We start from the raw sequence: 13,067 nt of genomic DNA, 5'->3' as shown, positions 1-13,067 counted from the left end.
GCATACAATATTGTTCCAAAAATGTATTACAGATATAATCAAATGCGTCCACTCTTTCCTGTAGCCTCTAACTCCCCTTTTCATGTGATGCCATCTGAGTTAATGATTCATTTCTTCTCTATAGGTGGTTATCTTTCTAAAGCCCTAAATAAACTTTTTTTTAGTCAAGATCAATATTCTCAGGCAATTTTTTCAAAGGCAATGTCATAAACATAAAAATGGGAACCTGAATGTTCCAGGCATTCTAGCATAATCAGAGTAACCTCTCATAAATGCATAATCTTAACTCAGAATTTACATACCTTTCTCTGCTTCCATATTTATATGTGGAAAAGAGTTTATGTGTTTCAGAGACCTTCAACACAAGCTCTTAATCCTAAATGACACAGTTTATATGACATCAGTACATGTGTCTACTCTGAGTTTAGATTTGCATGCTCTCCGGACTTTTATAACTCTCTATCTGAGGTCTGCCGCATTGCCAGCTTGGACAAATTTTTTCCTGCATACCCTTCCCCAACAGTAGTTCTAAAGGAGGAGGAGAAGCAGGAAGGGTATGCTTGTGTGAAGATGCTTTTGCCAACCTCTTGGCATAAGGCAGTGTGAAGACTGCTACCCATTTCTGCTATTCAGGGAGGAAATGGTGCTGGTGAAAGTTCTAATGGTGCTTGCTTTACCAAAACAGAGTGCAGAAGACTACACCATCACACACCTTGTGAATGGGGTTTTGAAGCTTCCACTGCTGCTGTAAAAGAACAGCATTCTGTTTCTGAGGGAACGCCAGTGAGACTACCCTGCTGATTCAAGAAGGATGGCATCTGATGCCTCTGACCTGGGAGCATGAAGCTAGGGGACAAATATTCTTTCTTCCTCTTCCACACCTAAATGGTAGATCGGAGGGGCACATTTCCTTGAGTCTTCCCAGCACTGGGAAATGCATTTTAAGAGTCATCTTCATAGTCATGTGTGTATTTGTGGGCTGAGGGTAAAATCCTGGCCCCACTGAAGTCAATGTGAGTTTTTTTCCATTGTCTTTAATGGGACCAGGATTTCACCCTTGAAGTAAAATCAGAAATGGAGCAATAGGACATATGGATCTTTAAAGGCTTAATTTTATTATTAATTATTATTTATTATTGAGCATCAAAAGTCAATTTACTGTTAATTATAAGTTTCTGAGTTAGGTCTGGTAATTCAAAACAAGCACAGAGTAGAGTAGCTTAGTTCAAGCACCACCTAGTGGATCTGTTTAAGAAAATAAAGAATTGATATAAAAAAATCTTGTCAGTTTACAAAGCCAATCATAACAGTGACCAGTTTCTTATCTCTAAATAGTATTATAATTAATTTATTGCTATCCTTAGCTAGTGTGATTGGTCCTGTACAACACATCAAGCCAGTCCTTGCAAATACTAGTAAAAGACCAATAATATGATTATTTTAGATGTTCAGTGCACCAAATATTTGCAATATTTCATACTGGACCTCAAAAGAAAATGTCCCCCTTCCCACTCAGTGTCCCAAACATTTAAAAAAATTATATGAAATGTAATGAGCAGTTTTGAATTAACCTAAAATTGTTCAATTAATGCAAACATCTATATGCAGGAAGCTAGCAAAAAAAGTTCTTTTAAAACTAGAGACAGCAAGAGATACTGAGATCTCTGGATTTTATTAATAAAAAAAAAAATAATAAAAGCATATAATACTCCTGGGGGAATTCTGTGCCACTGTGCATGCTCAGGAGTCATATCCCCTGCGGTTTTCTGTGCTTCCCTGCAGAAAAATGACTTTCTGATGGGGAAGCAAAGATAAGCCACAAGAGCAGTCGTGTGCCCCTCCCCAGCAGTGCAGGCACGTTGTTTTGTGTGCCCGGACTCCGGCAGAGAGATAAATCATTGTGGGGGGATGGGGCAGGGATGGGGACGCCCTGGCTGGTGGCTCCTACCTAGCACCAGGCTCAACTTCTCTTCCCCTGCAAGGAGTAACCAGAGTCAGATCAGACCCACCTCCAGAAACCTCTCCTGGCTGAAGGAAGCTCCACACCCCCACCCCCTCACTTCCTACCCCCCCATCACTCCTCAGCTGTGGGGAGAGGGGTCACTGTATGGGGAGCTGCTCCTCCATCCAGCCAAACCCTGTGCATCCTTTGTCATGAAGGTGTAGCTAATTACATAGTAGTAGTATTGTGTTTGACAGACTATGATTTAGGACAGGTAGGTATTTTTATTTTAGATTTGCATGCTCTGCAAATCTAAAGAGCAGCAATGACTAAATGATATGCCTGTTAAGTGTATGGTTACTTCTAAATTTGAATCACTAGTTTTCCTTCTTTATTTTGATTATTAATAGAGGAGATATTTGTGTCTGGGTGTGTGTGCTTAAAATTATTGTCACTTTAAAACAGAATTCAAGTTGTACTCCTATTATCCTTATCAAAATGGAAAAATCATATTTTTATGTCCATTTGCTCATAATATTCGCTTGTAAGTATGTAAATGCCAAAATCCCACCCAAAAAGTCTCTCTTTATTTAGTGGTTAAAAATGTTATTTTAATGATGATCTTGTGGGAGGCTCTGGATCTGTGTCACCAAATAGGTAAAGGTCATAAGATTTATGGCTAAAAAGCTAAGCCCCTTCCCTAGGTTTGTACTTATGTGCTATAGTCAAGTGACTCAAATAAAAATATCAAAAATCCTGAGTCATAAGCTATAGTCTCCCACACAGACAGGTCCAGAGAAACAGTTTCGTAGAGAAACTAAACCAGCTTTACAAAATTCTATGTACCCAGTATGATTAATTTTCCCCCATCATCATAATGATGAAAGGGTGGGTGGATAGATTTTGTGCATTGACTGGCATATTTTAATGACAGTTTTGATACATTTAGCCCATATTAAAATGATAAATCTCCCTACTCTATCTTCCGTGCTTTGCAGGCCAAATTCAGCCCCTGTGTCAGTGGTCACAGCTCCATTAATTTTGTGCACTGACACCAGGGCGTTCCTCTCTGCCCTCTTCTGAAAGAAGACTAGCCTGTTTAATGTGATATTGTACTGTTATGAGCTGGGTGAAACCCTTGTTAAAACTGATGAGTGAATGCACCCTTCACTTGAGAGAGTTGTAAGAACATTTAAGGGACCATACCTAAAACGACCACTAATAGAATATGCCCAGAAACTAGCATCAGTGGAGGGTTCCACTGGTTATTATGACTAAGTGTGCCTGCAGGAGGCAGAACAAAAACTGGGAGAGACAGACAAATAGCCAGAAGGAGCAGCTGGATGCATCATTTCTGACCCTGGAAGAAACCTGGGGAGAGGTTTTTAGATCAAGGTGCAGGCTGAAAGGAGTTCTTGGTGTTATAAGCAAAAGAAGATGTCTCCTGCTATGTGATTCCTGCTATGCTGTGTTTAGAGACACAGGACTTTGTACATTCCTTGGAAACAAACAAGATTGCATCAAAGAAATACCTGACTATCACCAATTTCTCCTCCTAACAGCAGAAAGAAAAGGAGTACTTGTGGCACCTTAGAGACTAACAAATTTAACAGGAACATCACCAGAGCACTGACCTTTGACTAGCCACTCAGGTCAAAAAGGGGAAACAGTCCCTTAAAGGACTTGTGTTGTACAATGAGACCTCCCAGTCCATGTCAAACTACAGAGGGACAAACACCTGCCATCTGTTCTGCAAGGATTGTGCTCCCAAGGACTCAGAAACTCTGGTTAGAATCCAGATCAGGATCTATTAGCAAAGCTTCAACTTCCCTGGGGGAAGGATGTGTACTTTCCAGCATGTTCTCCAATACAAGATTTGCCACAGTGCACTGCAGAGAAATTGGGTGGTAATGAGTCTAAGAGTGTTTCCCTGTTGAGCCAGAAGGGTTTGTACACTACATCACATACATTTTATCTTTACACACACACACACACACACACACACACACACACACACACACGTGTCTGCTTAAGTACCTGATGAGTGGAGTGAGTATAAATGTCTAGAGCAGGGGTGATCAACCCGTGGCTCCAGAGCCACATGCGGCTCTTCAGAAGTTAATATGCGGCTTCTGGTATAGGCACCGACTCTGGGGCTGGAGCTACAGGAGCCAACTTTCCAATGTGCCGTGGGGGGGGGGGGAGAGTTTGCTCATTGCTCAACCCCTGGCTCTGCCACAGGCCCTACCCACACTTGACTCCTTCCTGCCCCCTCCCCTGAGCCTTCCATGCCCTCGGTCCTCCCCCTCCCTCCCCCAGAGCTTCCTGCACTCCTCGAAACAGCTGATCAGGAGGTGTGGGGGAGGGCAGGGGAGGTGCTGATCGGTGGGGCTGCTGGTGGGTGGGAGGAGCGGGGAGCTGATGCAGGGTCTGCTGACGTATTACTGTGGCTCTTTAGCAATGTACACTGGTAAATTCTGGCTCCTTCTCAGGCTCAGGTTGGCCACCCCTGGCCTAGAGAATGATGGATAATATGAATATTTTCACGGACACACTCAAATAGGAAACATTTTTCTTGACCTATGTTTATTTATTTTGTTACTTAAATGACCAGTATTTCTAACATCTCCTTTTCCCTCTCAAAAAAGTAACCATGACCAAAAAAAAATAAAAATAAAAAATAAAAAATATTGCTTCTGGCCTGCGATTTATCTGATTTTTAGGCTGGAGTGAATTTTCATAGAGGTTTGACTGATATTACATACTTCTATAAATAAGGTATTATAAATCCCTAAAAGGAATTATGAGGTAATTGGGATGCAGCTTTAACAACAAGGTTCTAAATACTAGGCCTATAATTACAAAAAAGGTTTGACTTATTCAGGACTTTAATAGAATGCCCATCCGAAGTCAGAGCACCCGCACAGATAAGTGTCTATAAATAGGGATAAAGTGTGGGATGAGAAATTATTTTTTTTTCTTTTCAAGAATTAGTCACAGTAAACTAATTTGGAGCTTGCTTTAGAACTGATGTTCTTCCAGTTACCTGATAGGTTATTCTATATAGCACATCTAGTACAACATATGACCCCTGAATCTGACCACTAAAGTACCTAGCAAAGAAAGCCCTAAGAAAAAGACATGCATCAGGGACAGCAGCTTTTTAACAAGTTTTACAAGGTTATAAAACTGATCAAACTTTCCCAAATTTAGAAATCAGCTTAATGTAACACGAGGTGAAATAGATGCTGGGAACTGAGCCAACAACATTATTCTACCAAGGACTGTCCTTGTCAGACTCAAGGGCAAGAATGGACAAAGGAGGCACCAATGGAAAAAAATGGTAGCCTCTTACACACTGCAAATAATCAGTAATTATTTTGGGGGGGAAAATGTCCTACAAGTCAGTACTGTACCATGGCAACTGCCACAAAATAAAAGAGTGGTTTTTTGTCCAGATGTCAATATGAACCAAATGAAGGCAGAAAGAGAGACGCTATTACATTTAAGGCAACACTTAGGAAATGTTTTATGGCTATTTTTCGCCTGCCTGATTGTGCATGATGAGGAACTCCCCATCTATTAAGGGTAGAAACATTTATCTGCTCACTAATTTTTAACCCTTTTTCTGAAATAAAGCACCACAGTAAGTTTATAGATTAAGTAGCTAAATGGGACTGTTGTCTAGTTTGATGTAGCAATATCGATATAACTATGAGAATATCCTTCATTCAGAGGTCAGGGAAAAAGAGAGCTGATCATGAAATCTGACATCTGACATTGTTCATGAGTAACAAAGGAAATAATAAATTCAGGTCATGCTTCTCTGTGAGCTGGAACTGTCACCTTTAAGCTTTTTCTCAGGAAAACACATTACCACCTAAGGCTGGGATTTTCAAAGGAGCCTAAGGAGTTAGTGCCCAAATGGGACCAGACCGACCTACAATTACCCATAATTCCTCAAAACAAAATGTTACTGAAACAGGAATTGAAAGCCTGGGCTGCTGTGCAGGAATGCCAAATGTCACAGGCCAAACAGTATTAAAGAAGCTTTTGTGACTAAGAGGTACAACAAGTAGGCAAATAATGTAGTACACTACTCGCCTAAAATCAGATATCCACACTACAGGGGAAATTCAATCTAAGCTATGCAATTTGAATGACATGAATAGCGTAACTCAAATCAATGTAGCTTAGATCTACTTACCGCAGGGTCCACAGTATGAGAGGTCAATGGGAGATGCTCTCCCATCGACTCTCCCTACTCTTCTCGATCCCATGGAGTACAGGTGTTGACAGGAGAACGATCTGCGGTTAATTTAGCGGGTCTTCACTAGACCCGCTAAATCGACCGCTGATGCATTGATCGCTGCTCGTCGATCTCCCGGTAAGTGTAGACATGCCCCTAGAAGCCCAGCTGCAGGAGACGCAGGGCCAGAGGCATCCATATCTGAGAGTATGTGTGCCTACCCCACACAGGCACAGAAAGGATTAACCATGCCCTGCCCTCAGAAGGAGCAATGGAGGTAACTGGGGAAGTGGCTAGACAACAGGACTGTAATATGCACCCCCGGAAGTGGGAAACACATCTGGCAGACTATGTGAAGGGCTGAGATGCAAAGAGGACATTGAGCTTCCGGAAGCTGAGAGAGGCCATAGGTGGAAGCAGAAATGGAGTGACAGTGTGCAGACCACTGACAGGGATATCTACCTTACGCTAATCTCCAAAGTGACCAGGAGGAGGCACCAGTTTGGCAATGAGGACTACACCCTGTGTCACACCCCTTGATCCTGTCCCCTTCCATCCCACCTGAAAACCGCACAAAGAGCCTTCTAGGAGATTTAATGAAAACTAGGATGCTGTTAGACTCATAGATATTAAGGTCAGAAGGGACCATTATGATCATCTAGTCTGACCTCCTGCACAACGCAGGCCACAGAATCTCACCCACCCACACCTGCAATAACCCTCTCACCTATGTCTGAGCTATTGAAGTCCTCAAATCATGGTTTAGACTTCAAGATGCAGAGAATCCTCCAGCAAGTGACCCGTGCCGCATGCTACAGAGGAAGGCGATATATATATCTATAGCTCATGGATCAAATCCACTGCCCAGAAAATCAGAACTAGTTGATCACTGGTAAGGGGTCCCTCTCACATGTAGAAAAGAGGTCAAAAGGAGGGGAAGTTCACTAAGGAAAGAAGTTAAGTCTCCTAGGCCTTTCAGCAGGGCATATGTGCACAATTGCAAATACCTTCACAATTATGAATAGTGTCAGGCCTATAGAGGGCTTTTACCTATTTGTTGCAGGAGAATCCTATCACTCCTATGTCTAGTTTCTCCTCCACGCAAGGATTTAGAGGGTGTAATTTAGGTCCAGACCATTAAAGCTAAACCCATGGAAAGATGTAACACATTATTAAATATGACCTATTTTAATGAGTTTATTATTTTCCTATCTGGTTTACAGTGTAAAAGGCTTCCGTTTCCTTTTTCTAAGATTACTGAGGGAAGAAACATAGGAGCGCAAGATGATAGCAAGTTACAAATGTAGCATGGCAAATATCTAAATGCGGAGGATATACTAGAGCATATTTTGATGTAATTTAACTTAATTATTTATAGAGTACTATTTATTATCTCTTTAATAATTACTCTGTTCTGTGCACTCGGGAAGTACTGTTGCATCCCTTGTATTGAGTACATATATTGATTTTATTCATATATTTCTTTTTAAGAAGAAATTATCTGGCTACTGACAGTAATGTTTGTTTACTGTATGTGTATGTATAGTAGCTTTGGGAATTGGGATTTTCTAAGGGTAGGACAGTGATTTTTATGACAGGAAACTTTTATTCTATACAATATAGATGCTGTATCTTCTGTTCAGAATACTGACATTTGTCTGTAGCCTTCATAATTTTCACCAATATATTTAAGTCAACACATACTTAGGTCACTTGGCCTTTAAAGACTTAGGAAATTCTGCAACTTTGATATTCAGATCATGATCTGATTACAAAAAATACAGAAATGTCACTGACATATCACTTCAATGTCACTGCCTAGGGGGTGGGGCTTCTGACTAGGGGCCCTATAAAGGTAGCCAGCCAGTCGTGCAGCGGCACAGACAGCTGCAGCGGCACAGGAGCTAGCAAACAGAGCTCTAAACAGGGGAGTTTGAGTGGGAGTTTGTATTGTGGTGCTTGTTTGGGGTTTGCTTTTGCTGGGGGGTGTGTGGTCTTTTTGGTGTGGCTTGTGTTTCCCAGATTAACAGGATTTAGGTGGGAAGGAGATGACAGATACAGAGGCAGCTGTAGGAGTGACTCCTGCAGTGAAAGACACATTGAGGATGACTGGATGTGGATGCTGTGGTATGTACATGATCCTGGAGGGGGGTAAGAGTTTTTTCTGCATGAAATGCCGTCTGATAGAGCTGATGGAGGAAAAGATCCGAGGTTTGGAGATGCAGGTGGAAAGTCTGGTTGAGTTTAGGAAGGGGTTTGAGCAGATGATGGAGCAAAGATATGAGGTATCTGAAGGGAAAAGCTCAGACTCACGGATGGAAGCAGGGCTGGGGAATTTTGAGGGGAGACTGGATGAGGAAAGTGGTCAGTGGAAACATGTGACTCAAAGAACCAGGCAGAGAAAAAGACGGGCTAGTGAAGGAGAAATAGAGCTTAGGAACAGGTTTGCAGAGTTGGAAAATGAAGAAGGGGCTCAGCAGGTAGTCGCTGAAGGTGGAAAGGTAAGGAAGAAGAGAAGAGAGGCTAGCCCTATAGAAAAAGGGGAAGAGTCAAGGGAGACTACACCAAATATGAGCCCCAGGAGGATACAGGATGGGTTGAAGAAGATTGTAAGGGAAAATAGGAATGGAAAGAACTTGCAGCCAGAGAGAACAGGGGAGACACTGGAGAATAGCACTGTCACCAGGAAAAGACAGGTCTATGTGATCGGGGACTCTTTATTGAGAAGAATAGACAGGCCTGTAACTAGAGCTGATCCTGAGAATAGAAGGGTGTGCTGTCTTCCGGGTGCTAAGATACGGGATGTAGACCTGAGGTTGAAAAGGATCCTAAAGGGAGCGGGAAAGAATCCCCTAATTATCCTTCATGTGGGAACAAATGATACGGCTAGATTCTCGCTGGAAAGTATTAAGGGAGCCTATGCTAGGCTGGGGAAGACGCTTAAGGAAATTGAGGCTCAGGTGATCTTTAGCAGGATCCTTCCTGTTCCTAGAGAAGGGCAACAAAGGTCTGACAAGATTATGACTGTCAACAGATGGCTTAGGCAGTGGTGCTATAAGGAGGGCTTTGGGATGTATGACCACTGGGAGGCATTCATGGACAGAGGTCAGTTCTCTCGGGATGGACTTCATCTCAGTAGGGAAGGAAATAGACTTCTAGGATCGAGGCTGGCACAACTGAGAAAGAGAGCTTTAAACTAGGAATTGGGGGGAGATGGATGGGAGATGTCCAGAAAATCTCCACGCCAGATTTTAGCATTGAGAGGGAAGAAGATGAAGTAAGAATGGATACAGCCGTGGGTAGGAGAATGTATATAAGGAGTGAGGGTGGTGTGGATACTAGTCTAATAGGTTATACTGGATGTAGAATGACTGTGCCTAATAGGGTACAAAATGTGAGCGAGGCCAAACAGCAAAAATTAAGATGTTTGTACACCAATGCGAGGAATCTAGGTAACAAAATGGAGGAACTAGAGCTACTGGTGCAGGAAGTGAAACCAGATATTATAGGGATAACAGAAACATGGTGGAATAGTAGTCATGACTGGACTACAGGTATTGAAGGGTATGTGCTCTTTAGGAAAGACAGAAACAAAGGTAAAGGGGGTGGAGTAGCATTGTATATCGATGAGGTAGAATGTAAAGAAATAAGAAGCGATGCAATGGATAAGACAGAGTCTGTCTGGGCAAAAATTACATTGGGGAAGAAAACTAGTAAAGCCTCTCCTACGATAGTGCTTGGGGTGTGCTATAGACCTCCGGGATCTAATTTGGATATGGATACAGCCCTTTTTAATGTCTTTAATAAAGTAAATACTAATGGAAACTGTGTGATCATGGGAGACTTTAACTTCCCAGATATAGACTGGAGGATCAGTGCTAGTAATAATAATAGGGCTCAGATTTTCCTAGATGCGATAGCTGATGGATTCCTTCATCAAGTAGTTGCTGAACCGACTAGAGGGGATGCCATTTTAGATTTAATTTTGGTGAGTAGCGAGGACCTCAAGAAGAGATGGTTGTAGGGGACAATCTTGGCTCAAGTGATCATGAGCTAATTCAGTTCAAACTAAATGGAAGGATTAACAAAAATAAATCTGTAACTAGGGTTTTTGATTTCAAAAGGGCTGACTTTCAAAAATTAAGGAAATTAGTTAGGGAAGTGGATTGGACTGAAGAACTTATGGATCTAAAGGTAGAGGAGGCCTGGGATTACTTTAAATCAAAACTGCAGAAGCTATCGGAAGCCTGTATCCCAAGAAAGGGGAAAAAATTCATAGGAAGGAGTTCTAGACCAAGCTGGATGAGCAAGCATCTTAGAGAGGTGATTAAGAAGAAGCAGAAAGCATACAGGGAGTGGAAGATGGGAGGGATCAGCAAGGAAAGCTACCTAATTGAGGTCAGAACATGTAGGGATCAAGTGAGACAGGCTAAAAGTCAAGTAGAGTTGGACCTTGCAAAGGGAATTAAAACCAATAGTAAAAGGTTCTATAGCCATATAAATAAGAAGAAAACTAAAAAGGAAGAAGTGGGGCCGCTTAACACTGAGGATGGAGTGGAGGTTAAAGATAATCTAGGCATGGCCCAATATCTAAACAAATACTTTGCCTCAGTCTTTAATAAGGCTAAAGAGGATCTTGGGGATAATGGTAGCATGACAAATGGGAAGGAGGATATAGAGGTAGATATTACCATATCAGAGGTAGAAGCGAAACTGAAACAGCTTAATGGGACTAAATCAGGGGGCCCAGATAATCTTCATCCAAGAATATTAAAGGAATTGGCACCTGAAATTGCAAGCCCATTAGCAAGAATTTTTAATGAATCTGTAAACTCAGGAATAGTACCGAATGATTGGAGAATTGCTAATATAGTTCCTATTTTTAAGAAAGGAAAAAAAGTGATCCGGGTAACTACAGGCCAGTTAGTTTGACATCTGTAGTATGCAAGGTCCTGGAAAAAATTTTGAAGGAGAAATTAGTTAAGGACATTGAAGTCAATGGTAAATGGGACAAAATACAACATGGTTTTACAAAAGGTAGATCGTGCCAAACCAACCTAATCTCCTTTTTTGAAAAAGTAACAGATTTTTTAGATAAAGGAAATGCAGTGGATCTAATTTACCTAGATTTCAGTAAGGCATTTGATACCGTGCCACATGGGGAATTATTAGTTAAATTGGAGAAGATGGGGATCAATATGAACATCAAAAGGTGGATAAGGAATTGGTTAAAGGGGAGACTGCAACGGGTCCTACTGAAAGACGAACTGTCAGGTTGGAGGGAGGTTACCAGTGGAGTTCCTCAGGGATTGGTTTTGGGACCAATCTTATTTAATCTTTTTATTACTGACCTTGGCACAAAAAGTGGGAGTGTGCTAATAAAGTTTGCAGATGATACAAAGATGGGAGGTATTGCCAATTCGGAGAAGGATCGGGATATTATACAGGAGGATCTGGATGACCTTGTAAACTGGAGTAATAGTAATAGGATGAAATTTAATAGTGAGAAGTGTAAGGTTATGCATTTAGGGATTAATAACAAGAATTTTAGCTATAAGTTGGGGACGCATCAATTAGAAGTAACGGAAGAGGAGAAGGACCTTGGAGTATTGGTTGATCATAGGATGACTATGAGCTGCCAATGTGATATGGCTGTGAAAAAAGCTAATGCGGTTTTGGGATGCATCAGGAGAGGCATTTCCAGTAGGGATAAGGAGGTTTTAGTACCGTTATACAAGGCACTGGTGAGACCTCACCTAGAATACTGTGTGCAGTTCTGGTCTCCCATGTTTAAAAAGGATGAATTCAAACTGGAGCAGGTAGAGAGAAGGGCTACTAGGATGATCCGAGGAATGGAAAACTTGTCTTATGAAAAGAGACTTAAAGAGCTTGGCTTGTTTAGCCTAACTAAAAGAAGGTTGAGGGGAGATATGATTGCTCTCTATAAATATATCAGAGGGATAAATACAGGAGAGGGAGAGGAATTATTTAACCTCAGCACCAATGTGGACACAAGAACAAATGGGTATAAACTGGCCACCAGGAAGTTTAGACTTGAAATCAGACGAAGGTTTTTAACCATCAGAGGAGTGAAGTTTTGGAATAGCCTTCCAAGGGAAGCAGGGGGGGCAAAAGATCTATCTGGCTTTAAGATTCTACTCGATAAGTTTATGGAGGAGATGGTATGATGGGATAATGGGATTTTGGTAAGTAATTGATCTTTAAATATTCAGGGTAAATAGGCCAAATCCCCTGAGATGGGATATTAGATGGATGGGATCTGAGTTACTATAGAAAATTCTTTCCTGGGTATCTGGCTGGTGAATCTTGCCCATATGCTCAGGGTTTAGCTGATTGCCATATTTGGGGTCGGGAAGGAATTTTCCTCCAGGGCAGATTGGAGAGGCCCTGGAGGTTTTTCGCCTTCCTCTGTAGCATGGGGCATGGTTGACTTGAGGGAGGCTTCTCTGCTCCTTGAAGTCTTTGAACCATGATTTGAGGACTTCAATAGCTCAGACATGGGTGAGGTTTTTCATAGGAGTGGGTGGGTGAGATTCTGTGGCCTGCGCTGTGCAGGAGGTCGGACTAGATGATCAGAATGGTCCCTTCTGACCTTAGTATCTATGAATCTATGAATATGTACAGTAAATGCCAAATGATGAAAATCTCAGTGAAGAGCTGCTGAATTGTCAGTTGTAGTTCAAATATGACTTATTTACTTTTAGTTTTGAATGAGCTGCAGCTGAAACTACCCAAAAAAAAGGTGGGTTAAGGGAACTGTAGAATCATTCATGCATTGAGAAGTTCATATTTGAAATTTCTCAAATACCGAAGGTTAGTTTAAGGAAAAATAAGAAAAGAATTGTGACGATGCCT

The sequence above is a fragment of the Dermochelys coriacea genome, chromosome 2 (assembly GCF_009764565.3).
Source record: "Dermochelys coriacea isolate rDerCor1 chromosome 2, rDerCor1.pri.v4, whole genome shotgun sequence".
NCBI classification, from domain to species: domain Eukaryota; kingdom Metazoa; phylum Chordata; order Testudines; family Dermochelyidae; genus Dermochelys; species Dermochelys coriacea.
The sequence above is the reverse complement of the archived record's forward strand: the minus strand, read 5'-3'. Positions refer to the sequence as shown.